Source organism: Thermobia domestica, chromosome 16, assembly GCF_964235325.1.
Source record: "Thermobia domestica chromosome 16, izTheDome1.hap1.1, whole genome shotgun sequence".
Taxonomy (NCBI): domain Eukaryota; kingdom Metazoa; phylum Arthropoda; class Insecta; order Zygentoma; family Lepismatidae; genus Thermobia; species Thermobia domestica.
In genome coordinates, this window is record NC_137469.1 from 165,116,248 (window position 1) to 165,142,664 (window position 26,417).

The window sequence follows — 26,417 nt, forward strand, 5'->3', positions numbered from 1 at the left end:
TAAAAATGTTGGCTGGCAACCGCCTAACAATATATTATATGTCATTATGTGCATATTGAATTGTTACTAATTTTCGTGTATTATAATCTGTTTTGGTCTATATCTTAAGAACCATTTAACATATTTTCACGAAATAAAGCTCAAACTCGAGTACCAGCACTTATCTCATAGCGGTCGCAAACCCGCGTCCCTATGGCTGAAAAAAAGTACCTTATTCTCTACCATGTTTGTTACTACTTTATTCTTTTTTTCAAAATAACGCATATTTCACTGCATTTCCCTACACTGACACACCACTAGGTTGCTTGCATATGACACCCGAGGATCACATATGCGTATTTTTACGTAACACAAAGAGAAACTACCTAATTATATCAAACTTTTAAAATTTTCTGAAATCGAAGTTTTATCTTATCTTCTGCAACGGGTTATTTTGATGCACCCTGTATATATATTTTCAATGTTAGAACAAAAAAAATGTTTTCATATTCTACACATCAGGATAGGTACGAAAGGCACAAATTAGCAGAAAAATCATAAAATAATGAAGTTAGAAACTTATATTCTACATGGACAACTATAACCCTTACCTTTTCAATGAGATCACATGACGCTCACCTTCTGTCAAAAATTGATTCCAATTACCACAGAGCTATTCATTTTTTTTAAATTTTCTTATTTCATGTAAAAATGTTGGCTGACAACCGCCTAACAATATATTATATGTCATTATGTGCATATTGAATTGTTACTAATTGTCGTGTATTATAATCTATTTTGGTCTATATCTTAAGAACCATTTAACATATATTCACGAAATAAAGCTCAAACTCGAGTACCAGCACTTCTCTCATATAGGTCGCAAACCCGGGTCCCTATGGCTGAAAAAAAGTACCTTATCCTGTACCATGTTTGTTACTACTTTATTCTTTTTTTCAAAATAACGCATATTTCACTGCATTTCCCTACACTGACACACCACTAGGTTGCTTGCATATGACACCCGAGGATCACATATGCGTATTTTTACGTAACACAAAGAGAAACTACCTAATTCTATCAAACTTATATATATTTTTCTGAAATCGAAGTGTTATTTTGTCTTCTGCAGCGCTATATTTTGATGCACCCTGTATATATATTTTCGATGTCAGAACAAAATATGTTGTTTTCATATTCTACACATCAGGATATGTACGAAAAGCACAAATTAGCAGAATAAAAATAAAATAATGAAGATAGAAACATATATTCTACATGAACGACTTTAACCCTTACCTTTTCAATGAGATCACATGACGCACACCTTCTGTCAAAAATTGATTCCAATTACCACGGAGCTATTCAATTTTATTTTAATTTTCTTATTTCACGTAAAAATGTTGGCTGGCAACCGCCTAACAATATATTATATGTCATTATGTGCATATTGAATTGTTACTAATTTTCGTGTATTATAATCTGTTTTGGTCTATATCTTAAGAACCATTTAACATATTTTCACGAAATAAAGCTCAAACTCGAGCACCAGCACTTATCTCATAGCGGTCGCAAACCCGGGTCCCTATGGCTGAAACAAAGTACCTTATTCTCTACCATGTTTGCTACTACTTTATTTTTTTTCAAAATAACGCATATTTCAATGCATTTCTTTACACTGACACACCACTAGGTTGCTTGCATATGACACCCGAGGATCACATATGCGTATTTTTACGTAACACAAAGAGAAACTACCTAATTATATCAAACTTTTAAAATTTTCTGAAATCGAAGTTTTATCTTATCTTCTGCAACGGGTTATTTTGATGCACCCTGTATATATATTTTCAATGTTAGAAAAAAAAAATGTTTTCATATTCTACACATCAGGATAGGTACGAAAGGCACAAATTAGCAGAAAAATCATAAAATAATGAAGTTAGAAACATATATTCTACATGAACAACTATAACCCTTACCTTTTCAATGAGATCACATGACGCTCACCTTCTGTCAAAAATTGATTCCAATTACCACAGAGCTATTCATTGTTTTTTAATTTTCTTATTTCATGTAAAAATGTTGGCTGGCAACCGCCTAACAATATATTATATGTCATTATGTGCATATTGAATTGTTACTAATTGTCGTGTATTATAATCTATTTTGGTCTATATCTTAAGAACCATTTAACATATATTCACGAAATAAAGCTCAAACTCGAGTACCAGCACTTCTCTCATATAGGTCGCAAACCCGGGTCCCTATGGCTGAAAAAAAGTACCTTATCCTGTACCATGTTTGTTACTACTTTATTCTTTTTTTCAAAATAACGCATATTTCACTGCATTTCCCTACACTGACACACCACTAGGTTGCTTGCATATGACACCCGAGGATCACATATGCGTATTTTTACATAACACAAAGAGAAACTACCTAATTCTATCAAACTTATATATTTTTCTGAAATCGAAGTGTTATTTTGTCTTCTGCAGCGCTATATTTTGATGCACCCTGTATATATATTTTCGATGTCAGAACAAAATATTTTTTTTCATATTCTACACATCAGGATATGTACGAAAAGCACAAATTAGCAGAATAAAAATAAAATAATGAAGATAGAAACATATATTCTACATGAACGACTTTAACCCTTACCTTTTCAATGAGATCACATGACGCACACCTTCTGTCAAAAATTGATTCCAATTACCACGGAGCTATTCAATTTTATTTTAATTTTCTTATTTCACGTAAAAATGTTGGCTGGCAACCGCCTAACAATATATTATATGTCATTATGTGCATATTGAATTGTTACTAATTTTCGTGTATTATAATCTGTTTTGGTCTATATCTTAAGAACCATTTAACATATTTTCACGAAATAAAGCTCAAACTCGAGCACCAGCACTTATCTCATAGCGGTCGCAAACCCGGGTCCCTATGGCTGAAACAAAGTACCTTATTCTCTACCATGTTTGTTACTACTTTATTCTTTTTTTCAAAATAACGCATATTTCAATGCATTTCCCTACACTGACACACCACTAGGTTGCTTGCATATGACACCCGAGGATCACATATGCGTATTTTTACGTAACACAAAGAGAAACTACCTAATTATATCAAACTTTTAAAATTTTCTGAAATCGAAGTTTTATCTTATCTTCTGCAACGGGTTATTTTGATGCACCCTGTATATATATTTTCAATGTTAGAACAAAAAAAATGTTTTCATATTCTACACATCAGGATAGGTACGAAAGGCCCAAATTAGCAGAAAAATCATAAAATAATGAAGTTAGAAACATATATTCTACATGAACAACTATAACCCTTACCTTTTCAATGAGATCACATGACGCTCACCTTCTGTCAAAAATTGATTCCAATTACCACAGAGCTATTCATTTTTTTTTAATTTTCTTATTTCATGTAAAAATGTTGGCTGGCAACCGCCTAACAATATATTATATGTCATTATGTGCATATTGAATTGTTACTAATTGTCGTGTATTATAATCTATTTTGGTCTATATCTTAAGAACCATTTAACATATATTCACGAAAAAAAGCTCAAACTCGAGTACCAGCACTTCTCTCATATAGGTCGCAAACCCGGGTCCCTATGGCTGAAAAAAAGTACCTTATCCTGTACCATGTTTGTTACTACTTTATTCTTTTTTTCAAAATAACGCATATTTCACTGCATTTCCCTACACTGACACACCACTAGGTTGCTTGCATATGACACCCGAGGATCACATATGCGTATTTTTACGTAACACAAAGAGAAACTACCTAATTCTATCAAACTTATATATTTTTCTGAAATCGAAGTGTTATTTTGTCTTCTGCAGCGCTATATTTTGATGCACCCTGTATATATATTTTCGATGTCAGAACAAAATATGTTGTTTTCATATTCTACACATCAGGATATGTACGAAAAGCACAAATTAGCAGAATAAAAATAAAATAATGAAGATAGAAACATATATTCTACATGAACGACTTTAACCCTTACCTTTTCAATGAGATCACATGACGCACACCTTCTGTCAAAAATTGATTCCAATTACCACGGAGCTATTCAATTTCATTTTAATTTTCTTATTTCACGTAAAAATGTTGGCTGGCAACCGCCTAACAATATATTATATGTCATTATGTGCATATTGAATTGTTACTAATTTTCGTGTATTATAATCTGTTTTGGTCTATATCTTAAGAACCATTTAACATATTTTCACGAAATAAAGCTCAAACTCGAGCACCAGCACTTATCTCATAGCGGTCGCAAACCCGGGTCCCTATGGCTGAAACAAAGTACCTTATTCTCTACCATGTTTGTTACTACTTTATTCTTTTTTTCAAAATAACACATATTTCAATGCATTTCCCTACACTGACACACCACTAGGTTGCTTGCATATGACACCCGAGGATCACATATGCGTATTTTTACGTAACACAAAGAGAAACTACCTAATTATATCAAACTTTTAAAATTTTCTGAAATCGAAGTTTTATCTTATCTTCTGCAACGGGTTATTTTGATGCACCCTGTATATATATTTTCAATGTTAGAACAAAAAAAATGTTTTCATATTCTACACATCAGGATAGGTACGAAAGGCACAAATTAGCAGAAAAATCATAAAATAATGAAGTTAGAAACATATATTCTACATGAACAACTATAACCCTTACCTTTTCAATGAGATCACATGACGCTCACCTTCTGTCAAAAATTGATTCCAATTACCACAGAGCTATTCATTTTTTTTTTAATTTTATTATTTCATGTAAAAATGTTGGCTGGCAACCGCCTAACAATATATTATATGTCATTATGTGCATATTGAATTGTTACTAATTGTCGTGTATTATAATCTATTTTGGTCTATATCTTAAGAACCATTTAACATATTTTCACGAAATAAAGCTCAAACTCGAGTACCAGCACTTCTCTCATATAGGTCGCAAACCCGGATCCCTATGGCTGAAAAAAAGTACCTTATCCTGTACCATGTTTGTTACTACATTATTCTTTTTTTCAAAATAACGCATATTTCACTGCATTTCCCTACACTGACACACCACTAGGTTGCTTGCATATGACACCCGAGGATCACATATGCGTATTTTTACGTAACACAAAGAGAAACTACCTAATTCTATCAAACTTATATATTTTTCTGAAATCGAAGTGCTATTTTGTCTTCTGCAGCGCTATATTTTGATGCACCCTGTATATATATTTTCGATGTCAGAACAAAATATGTTGTTTTCATATTCTACACATCAGGATATGTACGAAAAGCACAAATTAGCAGAATAAAAATAAAATAATGAAGATAGAAACATATATTCTACATGAACGACTTTAACCCTTACCTTTTCAATGAGATCACATGACGCACACCTTCTGTCAAAAATTGATTCCAATTACCACGGAGCTATTCAATTTTATTTTAATTTTCTTATTTCACGTAAAAATGTTGGCTGGCAACCGCCTAACAATATATTATATGTCATTATGTGCATATTGAATTGTTACTAATTTTCGTGTATTATAATCTGTTTTGGTCTATATCTTAAGAACCATTTAACATATTTTCACGAAATAAAGCTCAAACTCGAGCACCAGCACTTATCTCATAGCGGTCGCAAACCCGGGTCCCTATGGCTGAAACAAAGTACCTTATTCTCTACCATGTTTGTTACTACTTTATTCTTTTTTTCAAAATAACGCATATTTCAATGCATTTCCCTACACTGACACACCACTAGGTTGCTTGCATATGACACCCGAGGATCACATATGCGTATTTTTACGTAACACAAAGAGAAACTACCTAATTATATCAAACTTTTAAAATTTTCTGAAATCGAAGTTTTATCTTATCTTCTGCAACGGTTTATTTTGATGCACCCTGTATATATATTTTCAATGTTAGAACAAAAAAAAATGTTTTCATATTCTACACATCAGGATAGGTACGAAAGGCACAAATTAGCAGAAAAATCATAAAATAATGAAGTTAGAAACATATATTCTACATGAACAACTATAACCCTTACCTTTTCAATGAGATCACATGACGCTCACCTTCTGTCAAAAATTGATTCCAATTACCACAGAGCTATTCATTTTTTTTTAATTTTCTTATTTCATGTAAAAATGTTGGCTGGCAACCGCCTAACAATATATTATATGTCATTATGTGCATATTGAATTGTTACTAATTGTCGTGTATTATAATCTATTTTGGTCTATATCTTAAGAACCATTTAACATATATTCACGAAATAAAGCTCAAACTCGAGTACCAGCACTTCTCTCATAGCGGTCTCAAACCCGGGTCCCTATGGCTGAAAAAAAGTACCTTATCCTGTACCATGTTTGTTACTACTTTATTCTTTTTTTCAAAATAACGCATATTTCACTGCATTTCCCTACACTGACACACCACTAGGTTGCTTGCATATGACACCCGAGGATCACATATGCGTATTTTTACGTAACACAAAGAGAAACTACCTAATTCTATCAAACTTATATATTTTTCTGAAATCGAAGTGTTATTTTGTCTTCTGCAGCGCTATATTTTGATGCACCCTGTATATATATTTTCGATGTCAGAACAAAATATGTTGTTTTCATATTCTACACATCAGGATATGTACGAAAAGCACAAATTAGCAGAATAAAAATAAAATAATGAAGATAGAAACATATATTCTACATGAACGACTTTAACCCTTACCTTTTCAATGAGATCACATGACGCACACGTTCTGTCAAAAATTGATTCCAATTACCACGGAGCTATTCAATTTTATTTTAATTTTCTTATTTCACGTAAAAATGTTGGCTGGCAACCGCCTAACAATATATTATATGTCATTATGTGCATATTGAATTGTTACTAATTTTCGTGTATTATAATCTGTTTTGGTCTATATCTTAAGAACCATTTAACATATTTTCACGAAATAAAGCTCAAACTCGAGCACCAGCACTTATCTCATAGCGGTCGCAAACCCGGGTCCCTATGGCTGAAACAAAGTACCTTATTCTCTACCATGTTTGTTACTACTTTATTCTTTTTTTCAAAATAACGCATATTTCAATGCATTTCCCTACACTGACACACCACTAGGTTGCTTGCATATGACACCCGAGGATCACATATGCGTATTTTTACGTAACACAAAGAGAAACTACCTAATTATATCAAACTTTTAAAATTTTCTGAAATCGAAGTTTTATCTTATCTTCTGCAACGGTTTATTTTGATGCACCCTGTATATATATTTTCAATGTTAGAACAAAAAAAAATGTTTTCATATTCTACACATCAGGATAGGTACGAAAGGCACAAATTAGCAGAAAAATCATAAAATAATGAAGTTAGAAACATATATTCTACATGAACAACTATAACCCTTACCTTTTCAATGAGATCACATGACGCTCACCTTCTGTCAAAAATTGATTCCAATTACCACAGAGCTATTCATTTTTTTTTAATTTTCTTATTTCATGTAAAAATGTTGGCTGGCAACCGCCTAACAATATATTATATGTCATTATGTGCATATTGAATTGTTACTAATTGTCGTGTATTATAATCTATTTTGGTCTATATCTTAAGAACCATTTAACATATATTCACGAAATAAAGCTCAAACTCGAGTACCAGCACTTCTCTCATATAGGTCGCAAACCCGGGTCCCTATGGCTGAAAAAAAGTACCTTATCCTGTACCATGTTTGTTACTACTTTATTCTTTTTTTCAAAATAACGCATATTTCACTGCATTTCCCTACACTGACACACCACTAGGTTGCTTGCATATGACACCCGAGGATCACATATGCGTATTTTTACGTAACACAAAGAGAAACTACCTAATTCTATCAAACTTATATATTTTTCTGAAATCGAAGTGTTATTTTGTCTTCTGCAGCGCTATATTTTGATGCACCCTGTATATATATTTTCGATGTCAGAACAAAATATGTTGTTTTCATATTCTACACATCAGGATATGTACGAAAAGCACAAATTAGCAGAATAAAAATAAAATAATGAAGAGAGAAACATATATTCTACATGAACGACTTTAACCCTTACCTTTTCAATGAGATCACATGACGCACACCTTCTGTCAAAAATTGATTCCAATTACCACGGAGCTATTCAATTTTATTTTAATTTTCTTATTTCACGTAAAAATGTTGGCTGGCAACCGCCTAACAATATATTATATGTCATTATGTGCATATTGAATTGTTACTAATTTTCGTGTATTATAATCTGTTTTGGTCTATATCTTAAGAACCATTTAACATATTTTCACGAAATAAAGCTCAAACTCGAGCACCAGCACTTATCTCATAGCGGTCGCAAACCCGGGTCCCTATGGCTGAAACAAAGTACCTTATTCTCTACCATGTTTGTTACTACTTTATTCTTTTTTTCAAAATAACGCATATTTCAATGCATTTCCCTACACTGACACACCACTAGGTTGCTTGCATATGACACCCGAGGATCACATATGCGTATTTTTACGTAACACAAAGAGAAACTACCTAATTATATCAAACTTTTAAAATTTTCTGAAATCGAAGTTTTATCTTATCTTCTGCAACGGTTTATTTTGATGCACCCTGTATATATATTTTCAATGTTAGAACAAAAAATAATGTTTTCATATTCTACACATCAGGATAGGTACGAAAGGCACAAATTAGCAGAAAAATCATAAAATAATGAAGTTAGAAACATATATTCTACATGAACAACTATAACCCTTACCTTTTCAATGAGATCACATGACGCTCACCTTCTGTCAAAAATTGATTCCAATTACCACAGAGCTATTCATTTTTTTTTAATTTTCTTATTTCATGTAAAAATGTTGGCTGGCAACCGCCTAACAATATATTATATGTCATTATGTGCATATTGAATTGTTACTAATTGTCGTGTATTATAATCTATTTTGGTCTATATCTTAAGAACCATTTAACATATATTCACGAAATAAAGCTCAAACTCGAGTACCAGCACTTCTCTCATATAGGTCGCAAACCCGGGTCCCTATGGCTGAAAAAAAGTACCTTATCCTGTACCATGTTTGTTACTACTTTATTCTTTTTTTCAAAATAACGCATATTTCACTGCATTTCCCTACACTGACACACCACTAGGTTGCTTGCATATGACACCCGAGGATCACATATGCGTATTTTTACATAACACAAAGAGAAACTACCTAATTCTATCAAACTTATATATTTTTCTGAAATCGAAGTGTTATTTTGTCTTCTGCAGCGCTATATTTTGATGCACCCTGTATATATATTTTCGATGTCAGAACAAAATATGTTGTTTTCATATTCTACACATCAGGATATGTACGAAAAGCACAAATTAGCAGAATAAAAATAAAATAATGAAGATAGAAACATATATTCTACATGAACGACTTTAACCCTTACCTTTTCAATGAGATCACATGACGCACACCTTCTGTCAAAAATTGATTCCAATTACCACGGAGCTATTCAATTTTATTTTAATTTTCTTATTTCACGTAAAAATGTTGGCTGGCAACCGCCTAACAATATATTATATGTCATTATGTGCATATTGAATTGTTACTAATTTTCGTGTATTATAATCTGTTTTGGTCTATATCTTAAGAACCATTTAACATATTTTCACGAAATAAAGCTCAAACTCGAGCACCAGCACTTATCTCATAGCGGTCGCAAACCCGGGTCCCTATGGCTGAAACAAAGTACCTTATTCTCTACCATGTTTGTTACTACTTTATTCTTTTTTTCAAAATAACGCATATTTCAATGCATTTCCCTACACTGACACACCACTAGGTTGCTTGCATATGACACCCGAGGATCACATATGCGTATTTTTACGTAACACAAAGAGAAACTACCTAATTATATCAAACTTTTAAAATTTTCTGAAATCGAAGTTTTATCTTATCTTCTGCAACGGTTTATTTTGATGCACCCTGTATATATATTTTCAATGTTAGAACAAAAAAAATGTTTTCATATTCTACACATCAGGATAGGTACGAAAGGCACAAATTAGCAGAAAAATCATAAAATAATGAAGTTAGAAACATATATTCTACATGAACAACTATAACCCTTACCTTTTCAATGAGATCACATGACGCTCACCTTCTGTCAAAAATTGATTCCAATTACCACAGAGCTATTCATTTTTTTTTAATTTTCTTATTTCATGTAAAAATGTTGGCTGGCAACCGCCTAACAATATATTATATGTCATTATGTGCATATTGAATTGTTACTAATTGTCGTGTATTATAATCTATTTTGGTCTATATCTTAAGAACCATTTAACATATATTCACGAAATAAAGCTCAAACTCGAGTACCAGCACTTCTCTCATATAGGTCGCAAACCCGGGTCCCTATGGCTGAAAAAAAGTACCTTATCCTGTACCATGTTTGTTACTACTTTATTCTTTTTTTCAAAATAACGCATATTTCACTGCATTTCCCTACACTGACACACCACTAGGTTGCTTGCATATGACACCCGAGGATCACATATGCGTATTTTTACGTAACACAAAGAGAAACTACCTAATTCTATCAAACTTATATATTTTTCTGAAATCGAAGTGTTATTTTGTCTTCTGCAGCGCTATATTTTGATGCACCCTGTATATATATTTTCGATGTCAGAACAAAATATGTTGTTTTCATATTCTACACATCAGGATATGTACGAAAAGCACAAATTAGCAGAATAAAAATAAAATAATGAAGATAGAAACATATATTCTACATGAACGACTTTAACCCTTACCTTTTCAATGAGATCACATGACGCACACCTTCTGTCAAAAATTGATTCCAATTACCACGGAGCTATTCAATTTCATTTTAATTTTCTTATTTCACGTAAAAATGTTGGCTGGCAACCGCCTAACAATATATTATATGTCATTATGTGCATATTGAATTGTTACTAATTTTCGTGTATTATAATCTGTTTTGGTCTATATCTTAAGAACCATTTAACATATTTTCACGAAATAAAGCTCAAACTCGAGCACCAGCACTTATCTCATAGCGGTCGCAAACCCGGGTCCCTATGGCTGAAACAAAGTACCTTATTCTCTACCATGTTTGTTACTACTTTATTCTTTTTTTCAAAATAACGCATATTTCAATGCATTTCCCTACACTGACACACCACTAGGTTGCTTGCATATGACACCCGAGGATCACATATGCGTATTTTTACGTAACACAAAGAGAAACTACCTAATTATATCAAACTTTTAAAATTTTCTGAAATCGAAGTTTTATCTTATCTTCTGCAACGGTTTATTTTGATGCACCCTGTATATATATTTTCAATGTTAGAACAAAAAATAATGTTTTCATATTCTACACATCAGGATAGGTACGAAAGGCACAAATTAGCAGAAAAATCATAAAATAATGAAGTTAGAAACATATATTCTACATGAACAACTATAACCCTTACCTTTTCAATGAGATCACATGACGCTCACCTTCTGTCAAAAATTGATTCCAATTACCACAGAGCTATTCATTTTTTTTTAATTTTCTTATTTCATGTAAAAATGTTGGCTGGCAACCGCCTAACAATATATTATATGTCATTATGTGCATATTGAATTGTTACTAATTGTCGTGTATTATAATCTATTTTGGTCTATATCTTAAGAACCATTTAACATATATTCACGAAATAAAGCTCAAACTCGAGTACCAGCACTTCTCTCATATAGGTCGCAAACCCGGGTCCCTATGGCTGAAAAAAAGTACCTTATCCTGTACCATGTTTGTTACTACTTTATTCTTTTTTTCAAAATAACGCATATTTCACTGCATTTCCCTACACTGACACACCACTAGGTTGCTTGCATATGACACCCGAGGATCACATATGCGTATTTTTACATAACACAAAGAGAAACTACCTAATTCTATCAAACTTATATATTTTTCTGAAATCGAAGTGTTATTTTGTCTTCTGCAGCGCTATATTTTGATGCACCCTGTATATATATTTTCGATGTCAGAACAAAATATGTTGTTTTCATATTCTACACATCAGGATATGTACGAAAAGCACAAATTAGCAGAATAAAAATAAAATAATGAAGATAGAAACATATATTCTACATGAACGACTTTAACCCTTACCTTTTCAATGAGATCACATGACGCACACCTTCTGTCAAAAATTGATTCCAATTACCACGGAGCTATTCAATTTTATTTTAATTTTCTTATTTCACGTAAAAATGTTGGCTGGCAACCGCCTAACAATATATTATATGTCATTATGTGCATATTGAATTGTTACTAATTTTCGTGTATTATAATCTGTTTTGGTCTATATCTTAAGAACCATTTAACATATTTTCACGAAATAAAGCTCAAACTCGAGCACCAGCACTTATCTCATAGCGGTCGCAAACCCGGGTCCCTATGGCTGAAACAAAGTACCTTATTCTCTACCATGTTTGTTACTACTTTATTCTTTTTTTCAAAATAACGCATATTTCAATGCATTTCCCTACACTGACACACCACTAGGTTGCTTGCATATGACACCCGAGGATCACATATGCGTATTTTTACGTAACACAAAGAGAAACTACCTAATTATATCAAACTTTTAAAATTTTCTGAAATCGAAGTTTTATCTTATCTTCTGCAACGGGTTATTTTGATGCACCCTGTATATATATTTTCAATGTTAGAACAAAAAAAATGTTTTCATATTCTACACATCAGGATAGGTACGAAAGGCACAAATTAGCAGAAAAATCATAAAATAATGAAGTTAGAAACATATATTCTACATGAACAACTATAACCCTTACCTTTTCAATGAGATCACATGACGCTCACCTTCTGTCAAAAATTGATTCCAATTACCACAGAGCTATTCATTTTTTTTTAATTTTCTTATTTCATGTAAAAATGTTGGCTGGCAACCGCCTAACAATATATTATATGTCATTATGTGCATATTGAATTGTTACTAATTGTCGTGTATTATAATCTATTTTGGTCTATATCTTAAGAACCATTTAACATATATTCACGAAATAAAGCTCAAACTCGAGTACCAGCACTTCTCTCATATAGGTCGCAAACTCGGATCCCTATGGCTGAAAAAAAGTACCTTATCCTGTACCATGTTTGTTACTACTTTATTCTTTTTTTCAAAATAACGCATATTTCACTGCATTTCCCTACACTGACACACCACTAGGTTGCTTGCATATGACACCCGAGGATCACATATGCGTATTTTTACGTAACACAAAGAGAAACTACCTAATTCTATCAAACTTATATATTTTTCTGAAATCGAAGTGTTATTTTGTCTTCTGCAGCGCTATATTTTGATGCACCCTGTATATATATTTTCGATGTCAGAACAAAATATGTTGTTTTCATATTCTACACATCAGGATATGTACGAAAAGCACAAATTAGCAGAATAAAAATAAAATAATGAAGATAGAAACATATATTCTACATGAACGACTTTAACCCTTACCTTTTCAATGAGATCACATGACGCACACCTTCTGTCAAAAATTGATTCCAATTACCACGGAGCTATTCAATTTCATTTTAATTTTCTTATTTCACGTAAAAATGTTGGCTGGCAACCGCCTAACAATATATTATATGTCATTATGTGCATATTGAATTGTTACTAATTTTCGTGTATTATAATCTGTTTTGGTCTATATCTTAAGAACCATTTAACATATTTTCACGAAATAAAGCTCAAACTCGAGCACCAGCACTTATCTCATAGCGGTCGCAAACCCGGGTCCCTATGGCTGAAACAAAGTACCTTATTCTCTACCATGTTTGTTACTACTTTATTCTTTTTTTCAAAATAACACATATTTCAATGCATTTCCCTACACTGACACACCACTAGGTTGCTTGCATATGACACCCGAGGATCACATATGCGTATTTTTACGTAACACAAAGAGAAACTACCTAATTATATCAAACTTTTAAAATTTTCTGAAATCGAAGTTTTATCTTATCTTCTGCAACGGGTTATTTTGATGCACCCTGTATATATATTTTCAATGTTAGAACAAAAAAAATGTTTTCATATTCTACACATCAGGATAGGTACGAAAGGCACAAATTAGCAGAAAAATCATAAAATAATGAAGTTAGAAACATATATTCTACATGAACAACTATAACCCTTACCTTTTCAATGAGATCACATGACGCTCACCTTCTGTCAAAAATTGATTCCAATTACCACAGAGCTATTCATTTTTTTTTAATTTTCTTATTTCATGTAAAAATGTTGGCTGGCAACCGCCTAACAATATATTATATGTCATTATGTGCATATTGAATTGTTACTAATTGTCGTGTATTATAATCTATTTTGGTCTATATCTTAAGAACCATTTAACATATTTTCACGAAATAAAGCTCAAACTCGAGTACCAGCACTTCTCTCATATAGGTCGCAAACCCGGATCCCTATGGCTGAAAAAAAGTACCTTATCCTGTACCATGTTTGTTACTACATTATTCTTTTTTTCAAAATAACGCATATTTCACTGCATTTCCCTACACTGACACACCACTAGGTTGCTTGCATATGACACCCGAGGATCACATATGCGTATTTTTACGTAACACAAAGAGAAACTACCTAATTCTATCAAACTTATATATTTTTCTGAAATCGAAGTGTTATTTTGTCTTCTGCAGCGCTATATTTTGATGCACCCTGTATATATATTTTCGATGTCAGAACAAAATATGTTGTTTTCATATTCTACACATCAGGATATGTACGAAAAGCACAAATTAGCAGAATAAAAATAAAATAATGAAGATAGAAACATATATTCTACATGAACGACTTTAACCCTTACCTTTTCAATGAGATCACATGACGCACACCTTCTGTCAAAAATTGATTCCAATTACCACGGAGCTATTCAATTTTATTTTAATTTTCTTATTTCACGTAAAAATGTTGGCTGGCAACCGCCTAACAATATATTATATGTCATTATGTGCATATTGAATTGTTACTAATTTTCGTGTATTATAATCTGTTTTGGTCTATATCTTAAGAACCATTTAACATATTTTCACGAAATAAAGCTCAAACTCGAGCACCAGCACTTATCTCATAGCGGTCGCAAACCCGGGTCCCTATGGCTGAAACAAAGTACCTTATTCTCTACCATGTTTGTTACTACTTTATTCTTTTTTTCAAAATAACGCATATTTCAATGCATTTCCCTACACTGACACACCACTAGGTTGCTTGCATATGACACCCGAGGATCACATATGCGTATTTTTACGTAACACAAAGAGAAACTACCTAATTATATCAAACTTTTAAAATTTTCTGAAATCGAAGTTTTATCTTATCTTCTGCAACGATTTATTTTGATGCACCCTGTATATATATTTTCGATGTCAGAACAAAATATGTTGTTTTCATATTCTACACATCAGGATAGGTACGAAAAGCACAAATTAGCAGAATAAAAATAAAATAATGAAGTTAGAAACATATATTCTACATGAACGACTTTAACCCTTACCTTTTCAATGAGATCACATGACGCACACCTTCTGTCAAAAATTGATTCCAATTACCACGGAGCTATTCAATTTTGTTTTAATTTTCTTATTTCACGTAAAAATGTTGGCTGGCAACCGCCTAACAATATATTATATGTCATTATGTGCATATTGAATTGTTACTAATTTTCGTGTATTATAATCTGTTTTGGTCTATATCTTAAGAACCATTTAACATATTTTCACGAAATAAAGCTCAAACTCGAGTACCAGCACTTATCTCATAGCGGTCGCAAACCCGCGTCCCTATGGCTGAAAAAAAGTACCTTATTCTCTACCATGTTTGTTACTACTTTATTCTTTTTTTCAAAATAACGCATATTTCACTGCATTTCCCTACACTGACACACCACTAGGTTGCTTGCATATGACACCCGAGGATCACATATGCGTATTTTTACGTAACACAAAGAGAAACTACCTAATTATATCAAACTTTTAAAATTTTCTGAAATCGAAGTTTTATCTTATCTTCTGCAACGGGTTATTTTGATGCACCCTGTATATATATTTTCGATGTCAGAACAAAATATGTTGTTTTCATATTCTACACATCAGGATATGTACGAAAAGCACAAATTAGCAGAATAAAAATAAAATAATGAAGATAGAAACATATATTCTACATGAACGACTTTAACACTTACCTTTTCAATGAGATCACATGACGCACACCTTCTGTCAAAAATTGATTCCAATTACCACGGAGCTATTCAATTTTATTTTAATTTTCTTATTTCACGTAAAAATGTTGGCTGGCAACCGCCTAACAATATATTACATGTCATTATGTGCATATTGAATTGTTACTAATTGTCGTGTATTATAATCTGTTTTGGTCTATATCTTAAGAACCATTTAACATATTTTCACGAAATAAAGCTCAAACTCGAGTACCAGCACTTCTCTCATAGCGGTCGCAAACCCGGGTCCCTATGGCTGAAAAAAAGTACGTTATCCTGTACCATGTTTGTTACTACTTTATTCTTTTTTTCAAAATAACGCATATTTCACTGCATTTCCCTACACTGACACACCACTAGGTTGCTTGCATATGACACCCGAGGATCACATATGCGTATTTTTACATAACACAAAGAGAAACTACCTAATTCTATCAAACTTATATATTTTTGTGAAATCGAAGTGTTATTTTGTCTTCTGCAGCGCTATATTTTGATGCACCCTGTATATATATTTTCGATGTCAGAACAAAATATGTTGTTTTCATATTCTACACATCAGGATAGGTACGAAAAGCACAAATTAGCAGAATAAAAATAAAATAATGAAGTTAGAAACATATATTCTACATGAACGACTTTAACCCTTACCTTTTCAATGAGATCACATGACGCACACCTTCTGTCAAAAATTGATTCCAATTACCACGGAGCTATTCAATTTTGTTTTAATTTTCTTATTTCACGTAAAAATGTTGGCTGGCAACCGCCTAACAATATATTATATGTCATTATGTGCATATTGAATTGTTACTAATTTTCGTGTATTATAATCTGTTTTGGTCTATATCTTAAGAACCATTTAACATATTTTCACGAAATAAAGCTCAAACTCGAGTACCAGCACTTATCTCATAGCGGTCGCAAACCCGCGTCCCTATGGCTGAAAAAAAGTACCTTATTCTCTACCATGTTTGTTACTACTTTATTCTTTTTTTCAAAATAACGCATATTTCACTGCATTTCCCTACACTGACACACCACTAGGTTGCTTGCATATGACACCCGAGGATCACATATGCGTATTTTTACGTAACACAAAGAGAAACTACCTAATTATATCAAACTTTTAAAATTTTCTGAAATCAAAGTTTTATCTTATCTTCTGCAACGGGTTATTTTGATGCACCCTGTATATATATTTTCAATGTTAGAACAAAAAAAATGTTTTCATATTCTACACATCAGGATAGGTACGAAAGGCACAAATTAGCAGAAAAATCATAAAATAATGAAGTTAGAAACTTATATTCTACATGGACAACTATAACCCTTACCTTTTCAATGAGATCACATGACGCTCACCTTCTGTCAAAAATTGATTCCAATTACCACAGAGCTATTCATTTTTTTTAATTTTCTTATTTCATGTAAAAATGTTGGCTGGCAACCGCCTAACAATATATTATATGTCATTATGTGCATATTGAATTGTTACTAATTGTCGTGTATTATAATCTATTTTGGTCTATATCTTAAGAACCATTTAACATATATTCACGAAATAAAGCTCAAACTCGAGTACCAGCACTTCTCTCATATAGGTCGCAAACCCGGGTCCCTATGGCTGAAAAAAAGTACCTTATCCTGTACCATGTTTGTTACTACTTTATTCTTTTTTTCAAAATAACGCATATTTCACTGCATTTCCCTACACTGACACACCACTAGGTTGCTTGCATATGACACCCGAGGATCACATATGCGTATTTTTACGTAACACAAAGAGAAACTACCTAATTCTATCAAACTTATATATTTTTCTGAAATCGAAGTGTTATTTTGTCTTCTGCAGCGCTATATTTTGATGCACCCTGTATATATATTTTCGATGTCAGAACAAAATATGTTGTTTTCATATTCTACACATCAGGATATGTACGAAAAGCACAAATTAGCAGAATAAAAATAAAATAATGAAGATAGAAACATATATTCTACATGAACGACTTTAACCCTTACCTTTTCAATGAGATCACATGACGCACACCTTCTGTCAAAAATTGATTCCAATTACCACGGAGCTATTCAATTTTATTTTAATTTTCTTATTTCACGTAAAAATGTTGGCTGGCAACCGCCTAACAATATATTATATGTCATTATGTGCATATTGAATTGTTACTAATTTTCGTGTATTATAATCTGTTTTGGTCTATATCTTAAGAACCATTTAACATATTTTCACGAAATAAAGCTCAAACTCGAGCACCAGCACTTATCTCATAGCGGTCGCAAACCCGGGTCCCTATGGCTGAAACAAAGTACCTTATTCTCTACCATGTTTGTTACTACTTTATTCTTTTTTTCAAAATAACGCATATTTCAATGCATTTCCCTACACTGACACACCACTAGGTTGCTTGCATATGACACCCGAGGATCACATATGCGTATTTTTACGTAACACAAAGAGAAACTACCTAATTATATCAAACTTTTAAAATTTTCTGAAATCGAAGTTTTATCTTATCTTCTGCAACGGTTTATTTTGATGCACCCTGTATATATATTTTCAATGTTAGAACAAAAAAAAATGTTTTCATATTCTACACATCAGGATAGGTACGAAAGGCACAAATTAGCAGAAAAATCATAAAATAATGAAGTTAGAAACATATATTCTACATGAACAACTATAACCCTTACCTTTTCAATGAGATCACATGACGCTCACCTTCTGTCAAAAATTGATTCCAATTACCACAGAGCTATTCATTTTTTTTTAATTTTCTTATTTCATGTAAAAATGTTGGCTGGCAACCGCCTAACAATATATTATATGTCATTATGTGCATATTGAATTGTTACTAATTGTCGTGTATTATAATCTATTTTGGTCTATATCTTAAGAACCATTTAACATATATTCACGAAATAAAGCTCAAACTCGAGTACCAGCACTTCTCTCATATAGGTCGCAAACCCGGGTCCCTATGGCTGAAAAAAAGTACCTTATCTTGTACCATGTTTGTTACTACTTTATTCTTTTTTTCAAAATAACGCATATTTCACTGCATTTCCCTACACTGACACACCACTAGGTTGCTTGCATATGACACCCGAGGATCACATATGCGTATTTTTACGTAACACAAAGAGAAACTACCTAATTCTATCAAACTTATATATTTTTCTGAAATCGAAGTGTTATTTTGTCTTCTGCAGCGCTATATTTTGATGCACCCTGTATATATATTTTCGATGTCAGAACAAAATATGTTGTTTTCATATTCTACACATCAGGATATGTACGAAAAGCACAAATTAGCAGAATAAAAATAAAATAATGAAGAGAGAAACATATATTCTACATGAACGACTTTAACCCTTACCTTTTCAATGAGATCACATGACGCACACCTTCTGTCAAAAATTGATTCCAATTACCACGGAGCTATTCAATTTTATTTTAATTTTCTTATTTCACGTAAAAATGTTGGCTGGCAACCGCCTAACAATATATTATATGTCATTATGTGCATATTGAATTGTTACTAATTTTCGTGTATTATAATCTGTTTTGGTCTATATCTTAAGAACCATTTAACATATTTTCACGAAATAAAGCTCAAACTCGAGCACCAGCACTTATCTCATAGCGGTCGCAAACCCGGGTCCCTATGGCTGAAACAAAGTACCTTATTCTCTACCATGTTTGTTACTACTTTATTCTTTTTTTCAAAATAACGCATATTTCAATGCATTTCCCTACACTGACACACCACTAGGTTGCTTGCATATGACACCCGAGGATCACATATGCGTATTTTTACGTAACACAAAGAGAAACTACCTAATTATATCAAACTTTTAAAATTTTCTGAAATCGAAGTTTTATCTTATCTTCTGCAACGGTTTATTTTGATGCACCCTGTATATATATTTTCAATGTTAGAACAAAAAATAATGTTTTCATATTCTACACATCAGGATAGGTACGAAAGGCACAAATTAGCAGAAAAATCATAAAATAATGAAGTTAGAAACATATATTCTACATGAACAACTATAACCCTTACCTTTTCAATGAGATCACATGACGCTCACCTTCTGTCAAAAATTGATTCCAATTACCACAGAGCTATTCATTTTTTTTTAATTTTCTTATTTCATGTAAAAATGTTGGCTGGCAACCGCCTAACAATATATTATATGTCATTATGTGCATATTGAATTGTTACTAATTGTCGTGTATTATAATCTATTTTGGTCTATATCTTAAGAACCATTTAACATATATTCACGAAATAAAGCTCAAACTCGAGTACCAGCACTTCTCTCATATAGGTCGCAAACCCGGGTCCCTATGGCTGAAAAAAAGTACCTTATCCTGTACCATGTTTGTTACTACTTTATTCTTTTTTTCAAAATAACGCATATTTCACTGCATTTCCCTACACTGACACACCACTAGGTTGCTTGCATATGACACCCGAGGATCACATATGCGTATTTTTACATAACACAAAGAGAAACTACCTAATTCTATCAAACTTATATATTTTTCTGAAATCGAAGTGTTATTTTGTCTTCTGCAGCGCTATATTTTGATGCACCCTGTATATATATTTTCGATGTCAGAACAAAATATGTTGTTTTCATATTCTACACATCAGGATATGTACGAAAAGCACAAATTAGCAGAATAAAAATAAAATAATGAAGATAGAAACATATATTCTACATGAACGACTTTAACCCTTACCTTTTCAATGAGATCACATGACGCACACCTTCTGTCAAAAATTGATTCCAATTACCACGGAGCTATTCAATTTTATTTTAATTTTCTTATTTCACGTAAAAATGTTGGCTGGCAACCGCCTAACAATATATTATATGTCATTATGTGCATATTGAATTGTTACTAATTTTCGTGTATTATAATCTGTTTTGGTCTATATCTTAAGAACCATTTAACATATTTTCACGAAATAAAGCTCAAACTCGAGCACCAGCACTTATCTCATAGCGGTCGCAAACCCGGGTCCCTATGGCTGAAACAAAGTACCTTATTCTCTACCATGTTTGTTACTACTTTATTCTTTTTTTCAAAATAACGCATATTTCAATGCATTTCCCTACACTGACACACCACTAGGTTGCTTGCATATGACACCCGAGGATCACATATGCGTATTTTTACGTAACACAAAGAGAAACTACCTAATTATATCAAACTTTTAAAATTTTCTGAAATCGAAGTTTTATCTTATCTTCTGCAACGGTTTATTTTGATGCACCCTGTATATATATTTTCAATGTTAGAACAAAAAATAATGTTTTCATATTCTACACATCAGGATAGGTACGAAAGGCACAAATTAGCAGAAAAATCATAAAATAATGAAGTTAGAAACATATATTCTACATGAACAACTATAACCCTTACCTTTTCAATGAGATCACATGACGCTCACCTTCTGTCAAAAATTGATTCCAATTACCACAGAGCTATTCATTTTTTTTTAATTTTCTTATTTCATGTAAAAATGTTGGCTGGCAACCGCCTAACAATATATTATATGTCATTATGTGCATATTGAATTGTTACTAATTGTCGTGTATTATAATCTATTTTGGTCTATATCTTAAGAACCATTTAACATATATTCACGAAATAAAGCTCAAACTCGAGTACCAGCACTTCTCTCATATAGGTCGCAAACCCGGGTCCCTATGGCTGAAAAAAAGTACCTTATCCTGTACCATGTTTGTTACTACTTTATTCTTTTTTTCAAAATAACGCATATTTCACTGCATTTCCCTACACTGACACACCACTAGGTTGCTTGCATATGACACCCGAGGATCACATATGCGTATTTTTACATAACACAAAGAGAAACTACCTAATTCTATCAAACTTATATATTTTTCTGAAATCGAAGTGTTATTTTGTCTTCTGCAGCGCTATATTTTGATGCACCCTGTATATATATTTTCGATGTCAGAACAAAATATGTTGTTTTCATATTCTACACATCAGGATATGTACGAAAAGCACAAATTAGCAGAATAAAAATAAAATAATGAAGATAGAAACATATATTCTACATGAACGACTTTAACCCTTACCTTTTCAATGAGATCACATGACGCACACCTTCTGTCAAAAATTGATTCCAATTACCACGGAGCTATTCAATTTTATTTTAATTTTCTTATTTCACGTAAAAATGTTGGCTGGCAACCGCCTAACAATATATTATATGTCATTATGTGCATATTGAATTGTTACTAATTTTCGTGTATTATAATCTGTTTTGGTCTATATCTTAAGAACCATTTAACATATTTTCACGAAATAAAGCTCAAACTCGAGCACCAGCACTTATCTCATAGCGGTCGCAAACCCGGGTCCCTATGGCTGAAACAAAGTACCTTATTCTCTACCATGTTTGTTACTACTTTATTCTTTTTTTCAAAATAACGCATATTTCAATGCATTTCCCTACACTGACACACCACTAGGTTGCTTGCATATGACACCCGAGGATCACATATGCGTATTTTTACGTAACACAAAGAGAAACTACCTAATTATATCAAACTTTTAAAATTTTCTGAAATCGAAGTTTTATCTTATCTTCTGCAACGGGTTATTTTGATGCACCCTGTATATATATTTTCAATGTTAGAACAAAAAAAATGTTTTCATATTCTACACATCAGGATAGGTACGAAAGGCACAAATTAGCAGAAAAATCATAAAATAATGAAGTTAGAAACATATATTCTACATGAACAACTATAACCCTTACCTTTTCAATGAGATCACATGACGCTCACCTTCTGTCAAAAATTGATTCCAATTACCACAGAGCTATTCATTTTTTTTTAATTTTCTTATTTCATGTAAAAATGTTGGCTGGCAACCGCCTAACAATATATTATATGTCATTATGTGCATATTGAATTGTTACTAATTGTCGTGTATTATAATCTATTTTGGTCTATATCTTAAGAACCATTTAACATATATTCACGAAATAAAGCTCAAACTCGAGTACCAGCACTTCTCTCATATAGGTCGCAAACCCGGGTCCCTATGGCTGAAAAAAAGTACCTTATCCTGTACCATGTTTGTTACTACTTTATTCTTTTTTTCAAAATAACGCATATTTCACTGCATTTCCCTACACTGACACACCACTAGGTTGCTTGCATATGACACCCGAGGATCACATATGCGTATTTTTACGTAACACAAAGAGAAACTACCTAATTCTATCAAACTTATATATTTTTCTGAAATCGAAGTGTTATTTTGTCTTCTGCAGCGCTATATTTTGATGCACCCTGTATATATATTTTCGATGTCAGAACAAAATATGTTGTTTTCATATTCTACACATCAGGATATGTACGAAAAGCACAAATTAGCAGAATAAAAATAAAATAATGAAGATAGAAACATATATTCTACATGAACGACTTTAACCCTTACCTTTTCAATGAGATCACATGACGCACACCTTCTGTCAAAAATTGATTCCAATTACCACGGAGCTATTCAATTTCATTTTAATTTTCTTATTTCACGTAAAAATGTTGGCTGGCAACCGCCTAACAATATATTATATGTCATTATGTGCATATTGAATTGTTACTAATTTTCGTGTATTATAATCTGTTTTGGTCTATATCTTAAGAACCATTTAACATATTTTCACGAAATAAAGCTCAAACTCGAGCACCAGCACTTATCTCATAGCAGTCGCAAACCCGGGTCCCTATGGCTGAAACAAAGTACCTTATTCTCTACCATGTTTGTTACTACTTTATTCTTTTTTTCAAAATAACACATATTTCAATGCATTTCCCTACACTGACACACCACTAGGTTGCTTGCATATGACACCCGAGGATCACATATGCGTATTTTTACGTAACACAAAGAGAAACTACCTAATTATATCAAACTTTTAAAATTTTCTGAAATCGAAGTTTTATCTTATCTTCTGCAACGGGTTATTTTGATGCACCCTGTATATATATTTTCAATGTTAGAACAAAAAAAATGTTTTCATATTCTACACATCAGGATAGGTACGAAAGGCACAAATTAGCAGAAAAATCATAAAATAATGAAGTTAGAAACATATATTCTACATGAACAACTATAACCCTTACCTTTTCAATGAGATCACATGACGCTCACCTTCTGTCAAAAATTGATTCCAATTACCACAGAGCTATTCATTTTTTTTAATTTTCTTATTTCATGTAAAAATGTTGGCTGGCAACCGCCTAACAATATATTATATGTCATTATGTGCATATTGAATTGTTACTAATTGTCGTGTATTATAATCTATTTTGGTCTATATCTTAAGAACCATTTAACATATTTTCACGAAATAAAGCTCAAACTCGAGTACCAGCACTTCTCTCATATAGGTCGCAAACCCGGATCCCTATGGCTGAAAAAAAGTACCTTATCCTGTACCATGTTTGTTACTACATTATTCTTTTTTTCAAAATAACGCATATTTCACTGCATTTCCCTACACTGACACACCACTAGGTTGCTTGCATATGACACCCGAGGATCACATATGCGTATTTTTACGTAACACAAAGAGAAACTACCTAATTCTATCAAACTTATATATTTTTCTGAAATCGAAGTGTTATTTTGTCTTCTGCAGCGCTATATTTTGATGCACCCTGTATATATATTTTCGATGTCAGAACAAAATATGTTGTTTTCATATTCTACACATCAGGATATGTACGAAAAGCACAAATTAGCAGAATAAAAATAAAATAATGAAGATAGAAACATATATTCTACATGAACGACTTTAACCCTTACCTTTTCAATGAGATCACATGACGCACACCTTCTGTCAAAAATTGATTCCAATTACCACGGAGCTATTCAATTTTATTTTAATTTTCTTATTTCACGTAAAAATGTTGGCTGGCAACCGCCTAACAATATATTATATGTCATTATGTGCATATTGAATTGTTACTAATTTTCGTGTATTATAATCTGTTTTGGTCTATATCTTAAGAACCATTTAACATATTTTCACGAAATAAAGCTCAAACTCGAGCACCAGCACTTATCTCATAGCGGTCGCAAACCCGGGTCCCTATGGCTGAAACAAAGTACCTTATTCTCTACCATGTTTGTTACTACTTTATTCTTTTTTTCAAAATAACGCATATTTCAATGCATTTCCCTACACTGACACACCACTAGGTTGCTTGCATATGACACCCGAGGATCACATATGCGTATTTTTACGTAACACAAAGAGAAACTACCTAATTATATCAAACTTTTAAAATTTTCTGAAATCGAAGTTTTATCTTATCTTCTGCAACGGTTTATTTTGATGCACCCTGTATATATATTTTCGATGTCAGAACAAAATATGTTGTTTTCATATTCTACACATCAGGATAGGTACGAAAAGCACAAATTAGCAGAATAAAAATAAAATAATGAAGTTAGAAACATATATTCTACATGAACGACTTTAACCCTTACCTTTTCAATGAGATCACATGACGCACACCTTCTGTCAAAAATTGATTCCAATTACCACGGAGCTATTCAATTTTGTTTTAATTTTCTTATTTCACGTAAAAATGTTGGCTGGCAACCGCCTAACAATATATTATATGTCATTATGTGCATATTGAATTGTTACTAATTTTCGTGTATTATAATCTGTTTTGGTCTATATCTTAAGAACCATTTAACATATTTTCACGAAATAAAGCTCAAACTCGAGTACCAGCACTTATCTCATAGCGGTCGCAAACCCGCGTCCCTATGGCTGAAAAAAAGTACCTTATTCTCTACCATGTTTGTTACTACTTTATTCTTTTTTTCAAAATAACGCATATTTCACTGCATTTCCCTACACTGACACACCACTAGGTTGCTTGCATATGACACCCGAGGATCACATATGCGTATTT